This window comes from Choloepus didactylus, chromosome 5 (genome assembly GCF_015220235.1).
Source record: "Choloepus didactylus isolate mChoDid1 chromosome 5, mChoDid1.pri, whole genome shotgun sequence".
In the NCBI taxonomy this organism is placed as follows: Eukaryota; Metazoa; Chordata; class Mammalia; order Pilosa; family Megalonychidae; genus Choloepus; species Choloepus didactylus.
The window spans coordinates 39422992-39441358 of NC_051311.1; the positions used below are offsets into that span (position 1 = coordinate 39422992).

The 18367-nt window shown below is 39.9% G+C and overlaps 2 non-coding genes and 1 pseudogene across 2 annotated transcripts; all 3 read left to right on the top strand.

Moving 5' to 3' along the window:
• Positions 1-5363: 5363 nt before the first annotated feature.
• Positions 5364-5435, top strand: TRNAC-GCA. The gene has a single exon. It is a non-coding gene; the product is annotated as a tRNA-Cys (tRNA).
• A 1282-nt stretch (positions 5436-6717) lies between these two features.
• TRNAC-GCA lies at positions 6718-6789 on the top strand. Its single transcript has one exon. It is a non-coding gene; the product is annotated as a tRNA-Cys (tRNA).
• A 4418-nt stretch (positions 6790-11207) lies between these two features.
• LOC119535242 lies at positions 11208-12238 on the top strand (annotated as a pseudogene).
• The last annotated feature ends 6129 nt before the right edge of the window (positions 12239-18367 follow it).

The window sequence follows — 18367 nt, forward strand, 5'->3', positions numbered from 1 at the left end:
TATTCCACTGCTTTATGAAGCCAGCTGCTTCAGTGTGATTGGAAACTTGGCCCATTGTCATGCTTAATTTGCAATGAAATGAGTTCCTGGGTCAGAAGCAATGGTTTTTGGAATATCATGATGGTGGACAAGACATTCTGCAAGTTCATGGATGGTAGTGTTGGCAGAATTGTGAGTAAGGAAGGAAAATTCCTAACCAGATCAAGTGAATATTTCAGTAAGGGTAAAGTGTTGCTTCTTCCATCATGTAGTGGTCCAATATAATCAATCCATTTCCAAGTAGTTGGCTGATGTTCCTGCAGAATGGTGCCATATCAGAGGCTCAATGTTGGTCTGTGCTTTTGGAAGATTGGGTACTCAGCAGTGGCTATAGCCTGACTTCTCTTGGTGAATGTAAGTCAATATTGCCGACCTCATGCATACCCCCCATCTCATCTTTGCAATTCTGGCTGCTTTGTTCAGGAACCCATTGGGCAATGAAGTGAGTGACTGGGTAAGGAGGGCACTGATTTCCGCAGAGCAGGTCATCCTATCCAACTGATTATTAAAATCCTCCTCTGATGAGATCATCCTTTGGGAAGGAGGGCACTGATGTCCACAGAATGGGTCACCCTATCAAACTGATTATTAAAGTCCTCCTCTGATGAGATCATCCTGTACTCATTTGAAGAATCTATCCACATATCTCTTCCTAAGACCTCCTTTCACCAGTTTTTCAATCATATTACCTCCAAGCCCCTGACTGTCTGGAAAAACTATTAGCCACATTCCATTAATTTGTGTAGGTCCATATCTCTGACCATCTCTCCTTCCAGGCAAAGTAAAGAATGATGTACACTGCTTAATTTCTGCCAAAGAGGAGGATTTCCCATCACCATAGTCCTTCAATTATGTCCTAGAGGAGGGCTGTAGTGCTGAAACCATCTATTTTTGGATGAAGCCTTCATATCATTAAAAAAACGTTCGTCAACCAGGTCCACATTTTTTCTTTGTCAGTCAACTGGCCATAGGGAGCTCCCCGTGATGCCATGGGTACAAGTTCAGAGAAAAAAGGCAACATAGCAGAAGTAGGGGCTATGGGAATCCGAGCCATTTCCTCTTGTAAGTTACTTGTATCTTCAGTACTTGTTGGGACCTGATTTCATGTACACAACTTCCATTTGATGAGGAAAAGTTACTGTGAGTGGCCAATTTAATGATCTTTTAGATCAGACAACACCCAGTTATTGATGGCAAATTCAGGTTAAATGGTAATTTGGTGGCCCATGGGCAAGTGTTCAGTTTCTATTAAGGTCTAGTAACAGGCCAAAAGCTGTTTCTTAAAAGGAGAGTATTATCTGCAGAGAAGATTGCATCGCTTTGCTCCAAATCCTAAGGGTCTGCCCTGTGATTCACCTATAAAAGACTGCCAAAGTCTTCCTGTCTGCCACTGACACTTCAAGCACCATTGGATCTGCTGAGTACTATGGCCCAAGTGACACAGAATTTTGCATCGCAGCCTGAACTTTTTGAATAACCCTCTCTTGTTCTGGACCCCACTCAAAACTGGCAGCTTTTTGGGTCACTTGATTTGAAATAGCATGCCCAAATGAAGTATATATTGCCTTAAAAATTCAAAGAGATCTGGTAATCATTGTGTTGCTTTCATAGTGGTAAGAGGTACCAGATATATCAACTTTTTCTTTGCCTTGGAAGGGATATCTCGACATGTCCTAGATCATTGGAGATGTCTAGAACTGTCATTGAGGCAGCAGGCCTTTGAATTTTTGTGGGATTTATTTCCCACCTTCTGGATGCAAACACCTTACCAATATGCCTAGGGTTCTTGCTACTATCGGGCTCACCAGGTCCAATCATCATAATATCATCAATGTAATGAACTAGCATGAGGTCCTATGGAATGCAAAGTTGATCAAGTTCTCTGCAGACTAGATTGTAACAGAAGGCTGAATAGTTGATATAGGCCTGTGATAGGATAGTGACATGGTATTGCTGACCTTGTCATTTGACACCAAACTGCTTCTAATGTTCTTTACTAATTACTATATAGAGAAAATATATCTTTCATATCAATACCAGCATACAAAGTACCACGCAATGTGTTTATTTGCTCCAGCAATGAGCCACTTCTGGAACAGGAATTGCAATTGTCATTATCCAAGAATGAATCCGGTGTCATTCTCCGAGATACATCTGCCTTCTGCACAGACCAAATAGGTGAGTCAAACGGGAGGTGGTAGGAATCATCATCTTTGCATCTTATGAGCCACTGATGGTGTCATTAAATCTCTACAATCCCTCCAAAAACTCCCGTATTACTTTTGGTGTACTATTTTCCTAGGTGAAGACAGTTCTAGTGGCTTCCAATGGGCTTTTTCTACCATAATAGTTCTCACTCCAATGGGTCAGGGAACCAATATGGGGATTCCACCAGTTTTATGTTGATTACAATCATGCTTTCCAGAACTGAGGAAATAACCATAGGGTGGGTTTAAGGATTCACTGGGCCTACTATCAGATGGACCTGTGCCAAAATTCCGTTGAGCACTTGACCCCCATAAGTCCTGATGGACCACACCGATGTTTTGGGAATTAGTGTTAGTTGAGAGACAGTGTCCAGAAATCACTGAAAAGCCTGATCATTTATTTCCCATTCCCAATGCATATAAACCCTGGTAAATGGCTACAGGTCTCTTTGGAGAAGTCTGGAAGGAAGATCAACAGTATACATTTTTGGCAGTAAAGCAGGGCCCTTTCTCCAGGGTACCCAGCCTGCTCTTCTTTCAAGGGACTCTGAGAGTGAACTGGCTCAAGTATGGGAATTGATTGAGGGACTGTGACTCTCTTGTTGGGTGATTCATGTTTACTAGACCTAGAACTTTGCTGCTTGTACAGATCAAGTAAAACTTTAATAGGCTGCCTATCTATTTAGTTCTAAGGACACCATGATAAACTAGCCAAAATCAAAGATCTCTGCTATTTTAATTACTGCTTTGGCTCTGTTGTCCAGTATGGTAACCATGACCACCTTGTCTTTAAGGATTAAGTGTCACCATTTGGACCTGCCACCCTGAGATCCCCTTATCCTCACTGAATTTAGTGATCTGATTTTGATGGTAACAATTCCCACTATGATTCTTGGCCTACACGCAAGGGCCACTACAGAGCTCTTCAAGAATGCTGGGGGTCCCCTCATGCATTTATTTCTCACAACCCTGGAGAAAGGAATGTCTTCTGGACTCTTTGGCAGGGGGAATAGTGTTGGGGGGTGGTGGTGAGTAGGCGATACATGATAAATCACTCTAGCAATCTGAAGCTTTGGATACCTTCTGAAACAGTCTGGGTTCAAGCAGAGAAGCAGAACTAGGAAGAGATATACTAAGGAAAATAACTTAAGGAATGTGTTACAAGGAATTAGCTTATGCAATTGTGGGCAGAAATCTGCAGTACAGGTAGTCAGAAAGGAAAAATTATGAGCAGGCTGGGCCCCCATGACCATAATCCTAAGCTTGCAGTCCATAAGTAACAGATAGGAAAGAAGACCTAGGGGGAAGGGAGATAAGTTACTGACTCAGACTGTTGAGGGTCTTTCCTTCAATGATGGCTTAAGCTCTCCTTTAAAAGCCTTCCAACTGAGTAAATTAGGCTCACCCAGGATAATCTCCCATTTGATTAACATATAATAAACTGACTATGGACCTAAATTACATCTGCAAAATCTCTTCAGCTTTGCCAGATAATGTAATATATTCATTGGAGTGATACCCCATTACCTTTGCTATATTCTACTGGTTAGAAGCAAGGAGGGAGGGAGGTATGGATGGATACTAGGGTGCAAGAATCATGACAGTCATCTTACAATTCTGCCTACCACATCTTCCTCTACAATATACTAAGGAATTTCTGGCATTTCAACTCCATTTAGTGTAGGCCACCATTGGGTCTATATTTCAGTCAATCACCCAAGTGAAATACAGTTAGGATCTTCATTTGACTTCAGATCAAGAGGTCCCTGGTTCAAATACAGGTGTCTCCTTTGAGGGTATCCTTTCAGAGTCATTCTTATCCCCTTGAACTAATACATTAAATCTAGAATCTCCACTTAGTGAGCCCGTATCAATAAATTCAACCCGATCCAACTTTATATTCCTTCTACTTTGATCCTACTATAGTGGCTTTAAAATATGTCCATTACTTCTTTGATACTTCTCTCTTGAAGATATGGAGTTTAATTCCTCTCCCATGAGAGTGGGCTAGACTTAGTAACTTGTTTCTAATTAATAGAATATGGTTGAAGTGACAGTATGTCACTTCTAAGACTAACTGTCAGATAATACATTCTGGCTCTGCCTTGCTCTTTCTCCGATGACCCACTCAGGGGGAAGCCAGTTGCCATGTTGTGAGGACACATCAAACAGCTCTGTGGAGAGACCCACATAGCAAGAAATCGAGGTCTCCTGTCAACAGCCAGGGAGGAATTCAGTCTTCTTTCTGACAGCAATTTGAATGAGTCATCTTAGAGTGCCTCCAGCCATAGTCAAGCTTTCAAATGACTGTACTCCCAGCTGACTCTTGTCTACAACCACATGAGAAGTCCTGAGCCAGAACCACCCAGCCAAAATACTCCCAGATTCCTGAACCTTAGAAACTGCATGATATAATAAATATTTATTGTTTTAAGCTGCTAAGTGTCGAGGTATTTTGTTATGTAGCAATATATAATACAGAGTCCCCCTACCACAAATACTGACACATCTCTCCTAGGATCGGTTAAGCCTCCAGGAACACTTTGGGAAGATAGAAGAAAGACTGTGTAGAGCTGAGAGTGAAAGTCAAAGAAATAAAAAATTTAGAAGATTGATGTGGGCATGAATGGGAAGGGGTATCAAGGGAAGACAGATAGGAGGAGAGAAGTGAGCAGTGAGGGACAGGATATATGAGAAAGCTAAAATAAAATTTGAAAGTTCAAGTGCTTAAACAGATGTGAAATTTGGAGGAGAGGTAGGAGAGAAGGTCATCTTGATCCCCACATTGTGAGTTATTGGAAAGTGAGCTCAACTGAAAGCATGGCAATGAGGGTTCTAGTCCTTGTTCAATAAGTAACACCTTCTCTTTTCTCTCTGTCTGCTTCATGTCTGTATACTAAGCAAGGTAAAGACTTTTGTTGGCTCAAATGGAACCTATAGTGACCTTCCAAGCTGGTGCCAAGAAGTGATGTTTGGGAAGGAAGTATGCTATGGCATTAAGGCGAATCCATTTACAGTAGAACAGGACTAGCAGCTCTTTACTGAATCAGAATGAGCAGGCCATTTGTGAGTGGAAGTATAAAGAAATAATAGTCACATCCTATTTTCAACATCGATGGGGGTATAGCTCAGTGGTAGAGCATTTGACTGCAGATCAAGAGGTCCCTGGTTCAACTCCAGGTGCCCCCTTCCTTTTTGACGGACTTTTCTTTTGAACTGAATGGACAAAATCAAGTTTTCCAGAGACCACAGTCCAGTTCTGGTAAAGGTGGAGACTAAACAGAACTTATTGAACAGTCCTTTTATGGCCATGTGGTACTATTGAAGGTCCAGTTAGACACTCAAATTGAAGTCCAAAGACAAAACCAAATCCATTCCCAACACTTTCTTTGAGGATCTGTTTCCTGGGACTACATTGGTACTAACTTCTGTGTAGCCAGGGCCCAGTCAGGACATAAAATGGCACTAGTTATTTTAACAGAGAGAATTTAATATAAATAATTGTTAACCAGGAATTAAGAGAACTGAAAGGACAAAAACAAAAGACTAAGTATCATGGAGGTAGCAATCGCCAGAAACAGGTCTAGGGGAGCAAACAGGAATGCTTGAAATTATAAAAAACTTAGAATCTTGGAGCAGGATCTCTGTGGAACAGGAAGTCAGACCTCTAAAGAGGGGCTGGTGTCTCTGAGGAGTTATGATGAGGCAGGTCCTGAGAGTATTCAACTGCAAGCTGGAATCATTGTTGCTACTGGAATGAACTGTCACTACTGGTGTGACACTGACAGAAACACAAAGCAGGCAAGAAGGAACAAATGCTTTCTTCCTCCTCCAACCTTACAGTCTCCCTCTAGAGCCCAATTGGCAGACCAATCAGGTAGCCAGCTGGCAAAGGAGATAATATGTTTTGTAGAGTTCCAGACCCAACTTTACAAATCAGAGCACAGAAGGTGGGTTTGAAGCTTCGAGACAATAATTTCTGCAATCATCTCTTCAGAGGGCTCACCCTAAGCAGCAGATAAAAGGGTTGAATATATGGATATTGGGGCAAAGGGAAAGAGGGTCAAGCCTGTTTCCTAGGGTGCAACTTTGTGGAAAGAGCTATGACCCAGGATTCAAAAAATGTGGGTGTGGGGGGTCCTATCTCTGAGGTGCTGCATGCTGTACCAGGACACTGGTCATTTTGAGTCTTTGTTTTCTGGTGCTCAGCACAAAAACCACAATATAGATTCACTATAGACCCTCCCAGTTATCAGGTGAATGCTGACCTCCCCAAAGCACTGATGGTGGGAAAGTTGTGGGTCTGTGGTAAAAGGGAACTTACTGCTTCTCCTAAGACAAGGATGTGAGTTAGCAGTGAAGCAAATCTGGTAGCTCTGAGGAAATCCATCCTGAAAGTACATCCTGTGGCAGAGGCACTGGGTGTGGCTGCACAGGTGAAGGAAATTAATTAGACCTTACCAGGATAGCAGGGGGTATAGCTCAGGGGTAGAGCATTTGACTGCAGATCAAGAGGTCCCCAGTTCAAATCTGGGTGCCCCCTTCCATTTTATTCACTAAAGTTGATAAAGGAATTCCAGTTTTCTCTCCCCTTGCTGAATAGTTTCTGAGTCTCCTTGTAAAGGGTGAAGAGTCAAAGGATATGTTTCTCTCCCTGTGCAGAGCAATTTGATCTCAGGTGATGTGCTCATCCCAGCTTCCACTCCTCTGATCTTTCCACTATCACCTTGCCTGGTCTGGCTCTGCATTGTTTACTTTGATCTGGATAAAGATGAACAATGTCCTTTAAAGGCAGCCAGAAATAAATCTGAGATCACCTATAAAGGAACAATAATCAATAACTAGCTGACTTCTCAACAGTGGCAAGGGAAGCCAGGGGATAGTGCAATAAAGCGTTCAATGTGTTGAGAGAAAATAAGCATCAACTTAGAATTCTATTCCCAGCAAAACTATTCTTCAAGAACAAACAAAAGCTGAGAGAATTTACCAACAAACTTCCACTAATGAAAATTCTAAAACATGTACTCTAGGAAAAAGTAAAATGATTACATATGGGAGGTCTGAGACACAGGAAAGAAAGTTGAATAAAGAAATTGGTACATGCGTAAGTAAATCTAAAAGTTATTGATCATATAACATAATAATGTCTAATTTGTAAAGATTTTTCTAAAATATATAGATACTGGTCAACAACAACATACAAAGAAAGAGTTGGTCAGAATTAATGAGTCATAAGGTCTTTACATAATCTGGGAGGAGAATAAAGATATTGATTACTTTAGACTTTTTAACTTGCATGCATAAATTTCTAGTGTACCATTTCAAAAGTTGTGGTTTTGCCAAGCCAAAGAGGGTAAGGGGAAAGGGTGATGTCAGCAAAAATAGCAAACTGGATAACTCAAAGGTCTTGTCCCTCCACAGAAACACCCAAGAAATGAGCAAAAGCTGTCAGAATCAACTTTGTTGGAACTCTGGAAAATAGTCAAAGGTTTAGAAAAATGAAACAAATGCTGAATCAAGAAAAAGGCAACTTAAATGCAGTAGGAGATTTTTGTGGCATTTTAACTTAGCTTTACCCCATACCCTCTTTGGCATAGTGGTGGTTTAAAGATGGCAGTCTGTACTCCTGGTGTGGGTACCTGGTTTCAGTGTGGAACGTGATCTCAAGGAATTGTGTTTATCTTGTTTGACTTGCCAGGAAGTTCCCTGAAAGACTAACACAAAGTACTTGCTTTTGTTTTACCTAACTTGGAATTCTTTCAGGGTAGAAAAGCAGCTAAACAGAAAGCATTCCTCAAAAATATTGAAAGGCAAATGAACAAGCTCATGCTGCCTGAGGCCAAAATTGCATTTGAGGTAAACAATACACATACCAGAAGCCTGGAAGAAAAAGCTGCAGAGAGAGTTACTATAAGGAATAAAGGTTTTGAAAAGCTTCTGTGTAAAGTGGGGAATCTAGAAAGTCAAGCATATGCTCAGGGCAGGATATGTGTTCAGAAAAGACCTGAGAAGACCCTAAGATGTCACCTCCAGCTGATTTTTGGGCTCAGTACAAGGGAAATGAAAGCTAAGGCAGAGTTGTAAATGGCCTGGCTAAGCCTTGAAGGAATTCCCCAACACAAAGCCAATCTGCAAAGACTGGAATGAATTTTTTTTCTTCAGACACTAAAGGAAATTTTTGCTAAACCACTATCTGACCACAATTTAAAGAACAGAGACCTCAGAGACCATAAACAATAAAGAACACAGCCTTTTAAAAATAGTTTAGAAATGTCGCTAAGCAAACAGCTACAACTTACAGCAAGCAACAACAACAAACCCTAAGGAGGAAGAAAAATCTGATTTCCAGGGTTTCCACATTATAATACAAAGAGTGACTAGTTTTCATGTCCCAGAAAAAGCATGAGACATGTAAAGAAACCAGAAAGAATGGTCCATCCACAGGAGAAAAAGAAATTAACAGAAAATGGCCCTGGGGAAGTCCAGACGTTGGACTTACTAGACAAAGAATTTAAATCAATTGTCTTAAACATGCTCAAAGATCTAAAAAAAACCATGGACAAAGAATGAAAGGAAACCAGGTGAATAATGTCTCAATAAATAGAGAATATTAATAAAGATACAGAAATTACAAAAAGGAATCAAATAGAAATTCTGCAACTGAGTATAATAATTGAAGTGAAAAATTGACTAGAGGGTTTCAATAGCAGAAGAAAGAATCAATGAACTTGAAAATGGTCAATTGAAATTACCCAGTTTGAGAAGAAGAGAGAAAAAAATGAAATGAGTGTTCGCATAATGGAAGTCCCAAAAGGGGAGTGTTCCAGTTTGCTAATGCTGCCATTATGCAAAATACCAGAAATGTATTGCTTTTATAAAGGGTATTTATTTGGTTAGATATTTACAGTTCTAAGGCCATAAATTGTCCAAACTAAGGCATCAAGTGGATACCTTCACTGAAGAAAGGCCGATGGTGGCCGGAACACCTCTGTCAGCTGGGAAGGCATGTGGCTGGTGACTGCTGGTCCTTTGCTCCCTGGTTGAGTTTCAAAATGGCTTTCTCCAAAATGTCTCTGGGCTTCTGTCTTTGCTTGCCTCTCTCAGCTCCGGTGCTTCCTTGCTTCTTTCTCTCAGGGTATTTCTAAGCAACTGGGAGTCCACTCTTGGCTTCTCAGGGGCAAACTCTGGGGCTTCATCTCCAAATGTCCATCTGCATCTCCAAGTGTCCCCAAGCGTCAGCATCTGACTTGGCTCCTGAGCTCTCTTAGGTAGTCCAGTGAACTATCAAGACCCACACAGAGTGGTTGGGGTCTACATCTCCATGGAAATAATTCAGTCAAAGATCTCACCTACAGTTGAGCCACATATCCATAGAAACAGTCAGTCAAAAGTTTCCACCCAACAAGATTGGGTTAAAAGATCATGGCTCTTCTGATGGGTATGGTAGGAACAAGTTCACAGAAATGTTGCTGTATTAGGTTATTTTCTTAGGGTAGAGTAGGAACATGTTGGAAGTAAAGTAGTTATTTTAGGTTAGTTGTCTTTTTCTTACTCCCTTGTTATGTAATGGTTTGTTTGAAATGTTTTTTTACTGTATGTTTTTTTTTATTTTTTGATATAGTTAATTTTTTAAAAAAGAGTTAATTAAAAAAAAGAACAATGAAAAAAATATGCAGAGCCACCTTGAGGAGCTGGTGGAGAATTCAGGGGTGTTGGGCTTCCCCACCTTGATGGTTGCTGATGTGCTCACAGACATAGGGGACTGGTGGTTTGGTGGGCTGAGCCCTCTACCACGGGACTTGCCCTTGGGAAGACTGTTGCTGCAAAGGAGAGTCTAGGTCTCCCTATAATTGTGCCTAAGAGCCTCTTGCCGGATGCCTCTTTGTTGCTCAGACATGGCCCTCTCTCTCTAGATAAGCCAACTTGGCAGGTGAAATCACTGCCCTCCCCCCTACGTGGGATCAGACACCCAGGAGAGTCAATCTCCCTAGCAATGTGGAATATGGCTCCCGGGGAGGAATCTAGACCTGGCATCATGGGATGGAGAACATCTTGACGAAAAGGGGGATGTGAAAGGAAATGAAATAAGTTTCAGTGGCTGAGAGATTCCAAAAGGAGCCAAGAGTCCACTCGGGTGGGCACTCTTACACACAATATAGATAACCCTTTTTAGGTTCTAATGAATTGGAATAGCTAGCAGTAAATACCTGAAACTATCAAACTATAACCCAGAACCCATGAATCTTGAAGACAATTGTATAAAAATGTAGCTTATGAGGGGTGACAATGTGATTGGGAAAGCCATGTGGACCACACTCCCCTTTGTCCAGTATATGGTTGAATGAGTAGAAAAATGGGGGCAAAAAAAAAAAAAAAAAAAAAAGCACCCAGTGTTCTTTACTTTAACTGTTTTTTTTCACTTTAATTTTTATTCTTGTTATTTTTGTGTGTGTGGTAACGAAAGTGTTCAAAAATTAATTTTGGTGATGAATGCACAACTATATAATGGTACTGTGAACAATTGAATGTACGCTTTGTATGACTGCATGGTATGTGAATATATCTCAATAAAAATGAATTAAAAAAAAAAGATCATGGCTCTTCTGAGGTCCATAACAGTTTCAAGCCAGCACATTCCATCACCTGAACCCCAGAAAGACATGCTCTTTCCAAATGCAAAAATATATTCATTCCATCACAATATAAATAAGCACAAAGTCCTAACATTCTCTGGCTGTGGACCTATGAAAAACAGAACAAGTTATCTGCTGACAGTATACAAAGGAGGGACAGTCATAGGATATCTTTGGGAAGTGGGAAGTGGAGGAAGGAGACCTCCTTGCTCTTCACCATGAGTTTCCTGATAGACTCCAGCATCGTGATAACCTTCCAGATACTTTTCTTTGGATTTGTGTGGCTTTTCTTCATGCACCAATTGTTTAAGGACTATGAGTGCATAAACAGCAACTGCTTTTTTTCTGTCTCTTTTGGTTGACCTTCATGTATTTCTTCTGGAAACTAGGAGATCCATTTCCTATTCTCAGCCTAAAACACAGGATCTTGTCCACAGAACAGCTCGTCAGCCAGGTAGGTGTGATTGGAGTGATTCTCATGGCTCTTTTTTCTGGATTTGGTGCTGTCAATAGCTCTTACACTTGCATGTTTTACTTCCTCAGGAATGTGACTGACACAGATGCTCTAGCCCTGGAATGGAGACCACTCCAAACCATTGATATGATTATAAGCAAAAAGAAAGGATGGCCATGGCACAGAGAAATATGTTCTAGAAGTGGGAGGTGCATAAAAAACCATCAGGATTCTGGGGAATGATAAAGAGTGTTACCACTTCTGCACCAGGAAGTGAAAATCTTACTCTTATTCAACAGGAAATGGATGCTTTGGAAGAACTAAGCAGGCAGCTTTTTCTGGAAACAGCTGATCTATACACTACCAAGGAGAGAATAGAATACTCCAAAACATTCAAGGGGAGATATTTTAATTTTCTGGGTTACTTTTTCTCCATTTACTGTGGAAAATTTTCATGGCAACTATCAATATCATTTTTGATTGGGTTGGGAAAATTGATTCTGTCACAAAAGGCATTGAGATCATTGTGAATTATCTGGGAATCCAATTTGATATGAAGTTCTGGTCCCAACACATTTCCTTCATCCTTGTTGGGTCATATCCATCAGAGGATTGCTTATCACTCTTAGCAAGTTCTTTTATGCCATCTCCAGCAGTAAGTCCTCTAATGTCATTGTCCTGCTATTAGCACAGATAATGGACATGTACTTCATCTCTTCTGTACTGCTAATCTGAATGAGTACACCTCTAGAATACCACACCATAATCCCTGAAGTCCTTAGAGAACTACAGTTCAACTTTTATCATCATTAGTTTGATGTGATCTTCCTGGCAGTGCTCTTTCAAGCACACTATTCCTCTATTTGGCTCACAAACAGGCACCAGAGAAACACATGGTCTTTTGAAATCATGCCTATTAATGAGTGCTAAATGCTAGTGGTGTCAGAATTTGGATATAAGAGGTGAAAAATGGTGGGGACCAGGGCCTAATATTTTTTAAAACAAACACAAAAATGCTGTGGTAGCGTATTATTCCACCTCTAGCATATGCCTTCCTCCTCAGATGATACTGTGATCAGGAGTAGCATCAGCCAGAGCCTGAAAGAAGGAACCCAAAGCAGCACTCAGCAGAGGGCACTCTGTGTTCATTTGAGGCTGGTGTAGTATGGGATGAAAAAGGAGCCAAGAAACGAGGGGGCAAAGTATACACTGGAACTCTGGGGTAGGAAAAGTCTAAGGTAGCAGGGCCAAATATAGGCTTTAAGTCAGGGTTAAAGGTTCAAATAGAGAAGGTCATGGCTTTCCCTTTACATTGTCATTAAAATCAGAGATTGTAACACAATGACCTTTTCTTTTAAGATCCTTAGGTTCATTTTATCAAGTATATTACAGTATACGTTACCCTTACATGATCTAACTTGAGTTGGCATCCTGCCCTTGCTTCCCCACTCCCTGCCCCATTAAAATAATCAAGTGGTTAGCTTTTCTTTCCTAGGGGAGGGGTGGTATGCAAATGAAATAGATTCTACCAAAAGAGAAACTAAAGAGACAGAGAGAGAGAGAGAGAGAGAGAGAGAGAGAGAGAGAGAGAGAGAGAGAAGCAACTAATGTCCAAAAGATCTTCAATAAAATTAAAAGCCAATTTCTCATCAGAAACCATGGAGACCATAAGGCAGTGGGATGATATATTTAAAGTGCTGGGGTAAAAAGAGCTGTCAGCCAAGAATTCTTTATCCAATAAAACTATCCTTCAAAAATTAAGGAGAAATTAAGACATTCCCAGATAAATAAAAGCTAAGAGAGTTTGTTGCTAGCAGACCTACCTTATAAGAAATGCTAAAAGTAGTCTGTCAGACTGAAATAAAGGACACAAGATACTAGATAGTAATTTGGAACCACACAAATAAATGAAGAACACTTGTAAAGACAACTATATAGGCAAATATGAAAGCCAGTACTATTGTATTTTTGGTTTGTAAACCTGCTTTTTTCTTATATTATTTAAAATCCAAATATATAAAACAATAATTATAAATCTATATTAATAGGCACACAATGTAGAAAGATATAATTTGTGACAGTAACAACATAAAGGGGGAGGGATGGAGCTGTATAGGAGCAGAGTTTTTGTATAGTATTGAAACTAAGTTGGTATTAATTAAAACTAGATTGTCATAAGTTTCAGATGTTAATTGTAATTCCCAGGATAACCACTAAGAAAATAAAATGAAAAGAAATGTGAAAAGAATCAAAATGCTAGGTAACAAAAACTAAATTTAACACAAAAGAAAGCAGTAATGGAAATATTCTGAATAAGTACATCCATATAGACAGAAATCAGATTAGTTTTGCCAGGGGCTGAAGGGAGGAAGGAAGAGGAAGTGATTTCTTAATGGGTACAGAGTCTCATTTGAGAGTGATGAAAGTGTGTTAGAACTGGATAGGCATGATAGCTGCATAACACTGTGAATACACTAAATGCCACTGAATTGTATATTTTAAAATAAAACAAAGGTGGGTAAGGGAATTGAGAGTGTATGCTAGTAGAAGAAACAAATGAAATGAGAAAAAAACTCAGTTAATCCAAAAGAAGGCTAGAAATGAAAAATGGAGAAAATGGGACAAATGGAAACAAAACTTTTGAAATAAATCCTGATATATTAATAATAATATATAATAAATGTAACAATAAGGGAAGTGGATGAAATCTCCTATTAAAAGACAAGGCTGTCAGATAAGATTAAAACAAAATGAACACCAAAAAAAAAAAAAAAATCGACCTATATTCTATTTACAAGAGACATACCTAAAATGTAAGGACACAGAAAGGTTTAAAGTAAAAAGACAGGAAAAAATTGCCAGGAAAGGCTCAATTGAGGTTCATGATCATTGATTTAAAGTGAAACCAGTCAGCATGACTTTTCTGTTTTTTTCTCCACCAATGCTCAATTTTTTTAGGGGAAGATGTTGAGTATGTGAAAAAGTGGATTTAGTCAAAGTTATGGTTTTGCAAAGTAAAATGGGTATGGAAATGGAGAATATAAGTAAGGGAATAATTATAATAATGTATATGGAATATGCACTAATCAAAAAAGATACAGAGTGAGGGAAAGTGAAAAGGCAATAAGATCATGGATTGAAAGTCCTAACAGAGATTGAAGGATTGTCAGAGTCAAGATAAGAAAGAGCACACTGGAAAGATTGGAGGTGATCTCAGCAGAAGTCAAAAGAGCCCCATGCACTTGGAGTAAGACCTAGCTTTCCTGACATCCTCCATCAATAGAGTAATAAGGGAGCCTTTGGTAGTAAGCTGTGGTCAGAAAGTAAGATACATGAAATTGGGATTATGGAGAAGCTATAAGTATTAATAATGACAGAGTCTAAGAAGTGACCATGAAAGTGAATGGTTGAAGTAGGATGGGAAAGATCATCGGATGAGAGAAATTCAAGGAACTGACAGGCTCGGGTTGGAAAGGTCATCCATTGTTGGAGAGAGTGAAATTGTGTCATAAAGTGAAATCATCAAGAAATGATGGAAAGTGACTGCAGGTTTGTAGATAATAGGAATAATAAGAGACAGTGAATAATATAGGCTGATGACATGAGATTCAGAGCTGGGGGAAGAGCAATTTCAGACAAGGGAGGATGGATAATCTACAAGAAGCAACTTCAAGCAAATAGATTTTTTCTGGTCCTATCTCTATGCCAAGTGGTGCAGAGCTATAAAAGAGCTTCAGGAAAGCCTAAGTTTCTGGAAAGTCTAAGTTTCTGGTTTAGAGCAAGAAGTTGAAGGGAATGTTCAGAGAAGAGATAGATGGTGGACCACGAATTTCAAAAAGCACAGTAGAAATGTCCAAGGGTTGGTGAGAAACAAAATGAATGGGACCTTAGGGTATTTGAATATAGGAGTCTAAACTTTCTTGTGGTGGCTTATATGAACAAGGATAAAGGACATAAAACAGGATAATAAAATTAGCCCTGATGGACTCAAGGTAGATATATTAAAGAAACTGTTAGTATGGGGGTTGAATAGAGAAGGGTAAGTGCTGCCTCTATCATGGTCTGGGGAGATCAGGTCTTAATTACAAGTATTAGGGGTCCCCTGTTGACCAGAACTGATGGGTGGGGAGGCCTGAGGACTGCTGATTTGCTCTGAGTACATAGGGCTTGCCTCTACCTCCTTATCAACTCTTAGATCATAAAAGTATTCAGTATTTTCCTATAAAAGTTTGAAAATTTTACTTTTCCTATTTAGGCTTGGTAGCTTACTAGCTAAGAACCCAGAAGCTGATTCACACATTCACATGTGGATCCTTCATTTCCAAAATCCCCATCTGTGAATATTATTTATAAATTGTGCTTCTGTGAGGAAGCTACCCATCAGCGACCTTCCTAAATCCCTTAAAGGCCAGGACTGCATAACTATGAAATTTCCCAGTCGTGGTTTCTGGAGGAATGATATCCTAATGCTAAGACTGCCCAGGCATTTCCTGTCCTAGACCATATTCTATTATTCACTGATGACCTGCCCCAATCCCTGACCAAACATGTCTTGCTCTCCCTGGAGGTGGAGGTAGGGGGGTGTCTGCCTTCCTGAATGGGCAGAAGTACTGAGCTCTGTGCCTCTGGGGCTTGAGCAGTAAAAAAGATGAGCAGCCCAAATTGTTGTACATTTCTGTCAGGAAAAATATGGAAAAATGTTCAGTACCATTTTTTTGAAACAGCAAAAAACTGTTCATAACACAAATGTTCATTGACAAGATAATGGATAAGTAAATTTTGAAGTATTCAAACAATAGAATCTTATACAGTAAAGAAAATTCTACATGAATCAATATGAATGGATTTTAGAAATACAACCTGGAGCAAAACAAGCAATATGCAGAAGGATACATAAAATATAATAGCATTTATATAACCTTGACATTTAGTTAACCCCCAAGGAGAGGAAGAAGAAAGTATTCTGGAGGGAAGAACTTAAGAAGATTCAATTTTATTGGAATTGTTTCCTTTTCAATATTGGCAGTGGTTATAAGGGAATTAATGTTGTTATTCTTTGTGTTATATATAACTCATATACTCATTTTTATAAGTATGAAATATCTTATAATAAAACTTTAGATGTTAAAAAAAGATGGAGGAGATGGAAGAAGATGGTGGCATAGAGAGGAGTTGAAGCTAGTTTGTCCCCCTGGAACAAATAATAAACAACCAGGAACAATTAGTAAATAATCTGGAATTGCTTCAGGGGGACAAACATGACTGTCCACTCATCATATACCAACCTGAATTGGGAGGAATGCCCAAGATCACAGCATAAAATCTGTAAGTAAAAACTGTGGATCCAAGCTGGGAGCCCCTGCCCCCCACAGCCCAAACTGCAAAGCCTCGCAGTGCTAGAGAGCAGCACTCTCCCAGTAAGTGAATATAACTCAGCTGAGCTCCAACTGGGGTTTTAATTAACAAGCATGGACTGCTTAATACAAGCTATGAATCCCTAACAAGCAGACTGATATTGGAGAGCTAGAGGGTGGCAGAAGGGGGCTTTCTGTCCCTTTTTTGGCTCAGTGGATAAAGCCTCAGCCATTTTCAGTTCCCAGTGCTCTGACCCAGACAAGGGTAGAGACAGCACAGGCAGAGACACTATTCAAGGGTAAATGACCTCTCCCTAGGGGGGGTATCTTCCCTAAGAGGAAGACAGTGGTGCCAAGCTCTACTACCTGCCTTCCATTCAGAACCAGACCCCAGAGCCTGGGGGAAAACAGCCACGGGCCACAACTCCTTACACCAGTTGGGGGCTACAGTCTGACAGGTTCCACCTGCTAGGCAGAAAAGCACAGTGACTTGAGGCCTTATGGGGTGTCTCAATCTTCTAAGACACCCTCAGGGAAACAGGATACTATTCCCTCCTTCCAAGACCTGAGCCCATTCTGGTCTGGGAAAACCTGATCAGGGTAACCAAGGAAACCAGATGGCTAGACAACAGAAAACTACAAACTACACTAAGAAAAATGAAGTTATGGCCGAAAGGAACAAACTTACACTTCAACCAAGATACAGGAATTAAACAAGAAATACTAAATCAATTCAAAAAATTTAGGGAAGATATGGCAAAAAAGATAAAGCATATAATGAAAACACTGGGCATACATAAGGTAGAAATTGAAAGTTCAGAAAAACAACTGGCAGAAACTATGAAAATGAAAGGCACAACACAAGAGATGAAAGATACAATGGAAACATACAACAGCAGATCTCAAGAGGCAAAAGAAAACAATCAGGAACTGGAGAACAAGACAGCTGAAAGCCTACACACAAAAGAACAGATAGAAAAAGGAATGGAAAAATATGAGCAACATTGCTGAGAATTTAAGGACAATATGAAATGCAGGAATGTATGTGTCATTGGTGTCCCAGAAGGAAAAGAGAAGGGAAAGGGGGCAGAAGCAATAATAGCGGAAATAATCAATGAAAATTTCCCATCTCTTATGAAAGACATAAACTTATGGATCCAAGAAGCACAGTGTACCCCAAACAGAGTAGATCTGAATAGGCCTATGCCAAGACACTTAATAATCAGATTATCAAACATCAAAGATAAATAGAGAATCCTGAAAGCAGCAAGAGAAAAGTGATCCATCACATACAAAGAAAGCTTGATAAGCCTATGCGCAGATCTCTCAATAGAAACCATGGAGGCAAGAAGGAAGTGGGGTGACATATTTAAGATACTGAAAGAGAAAACCACCAACCAAGAATCCTATATCAAGCAAAATTGTCCTTCAAATATGAGGGAGAACTTAAAAATATTCTCTGATAAACAGACAATGACAGAGTCTGTGAACAAGATACCTGCTCTACAGGGAACACTAAAGGAAGCACTGCAGACAGAAAGGAGAAGATGAGTGAGAGGTTTGGAAAATGATTTTGGGAAATAGTAGCCCAGCAATGTAAATACACTGAACAAAGATGGCTGTGAGTATGGTTGAAAGAGGAAGGTTGGGACCATGTGGGTCACCAGAAGGAAAGAGGAA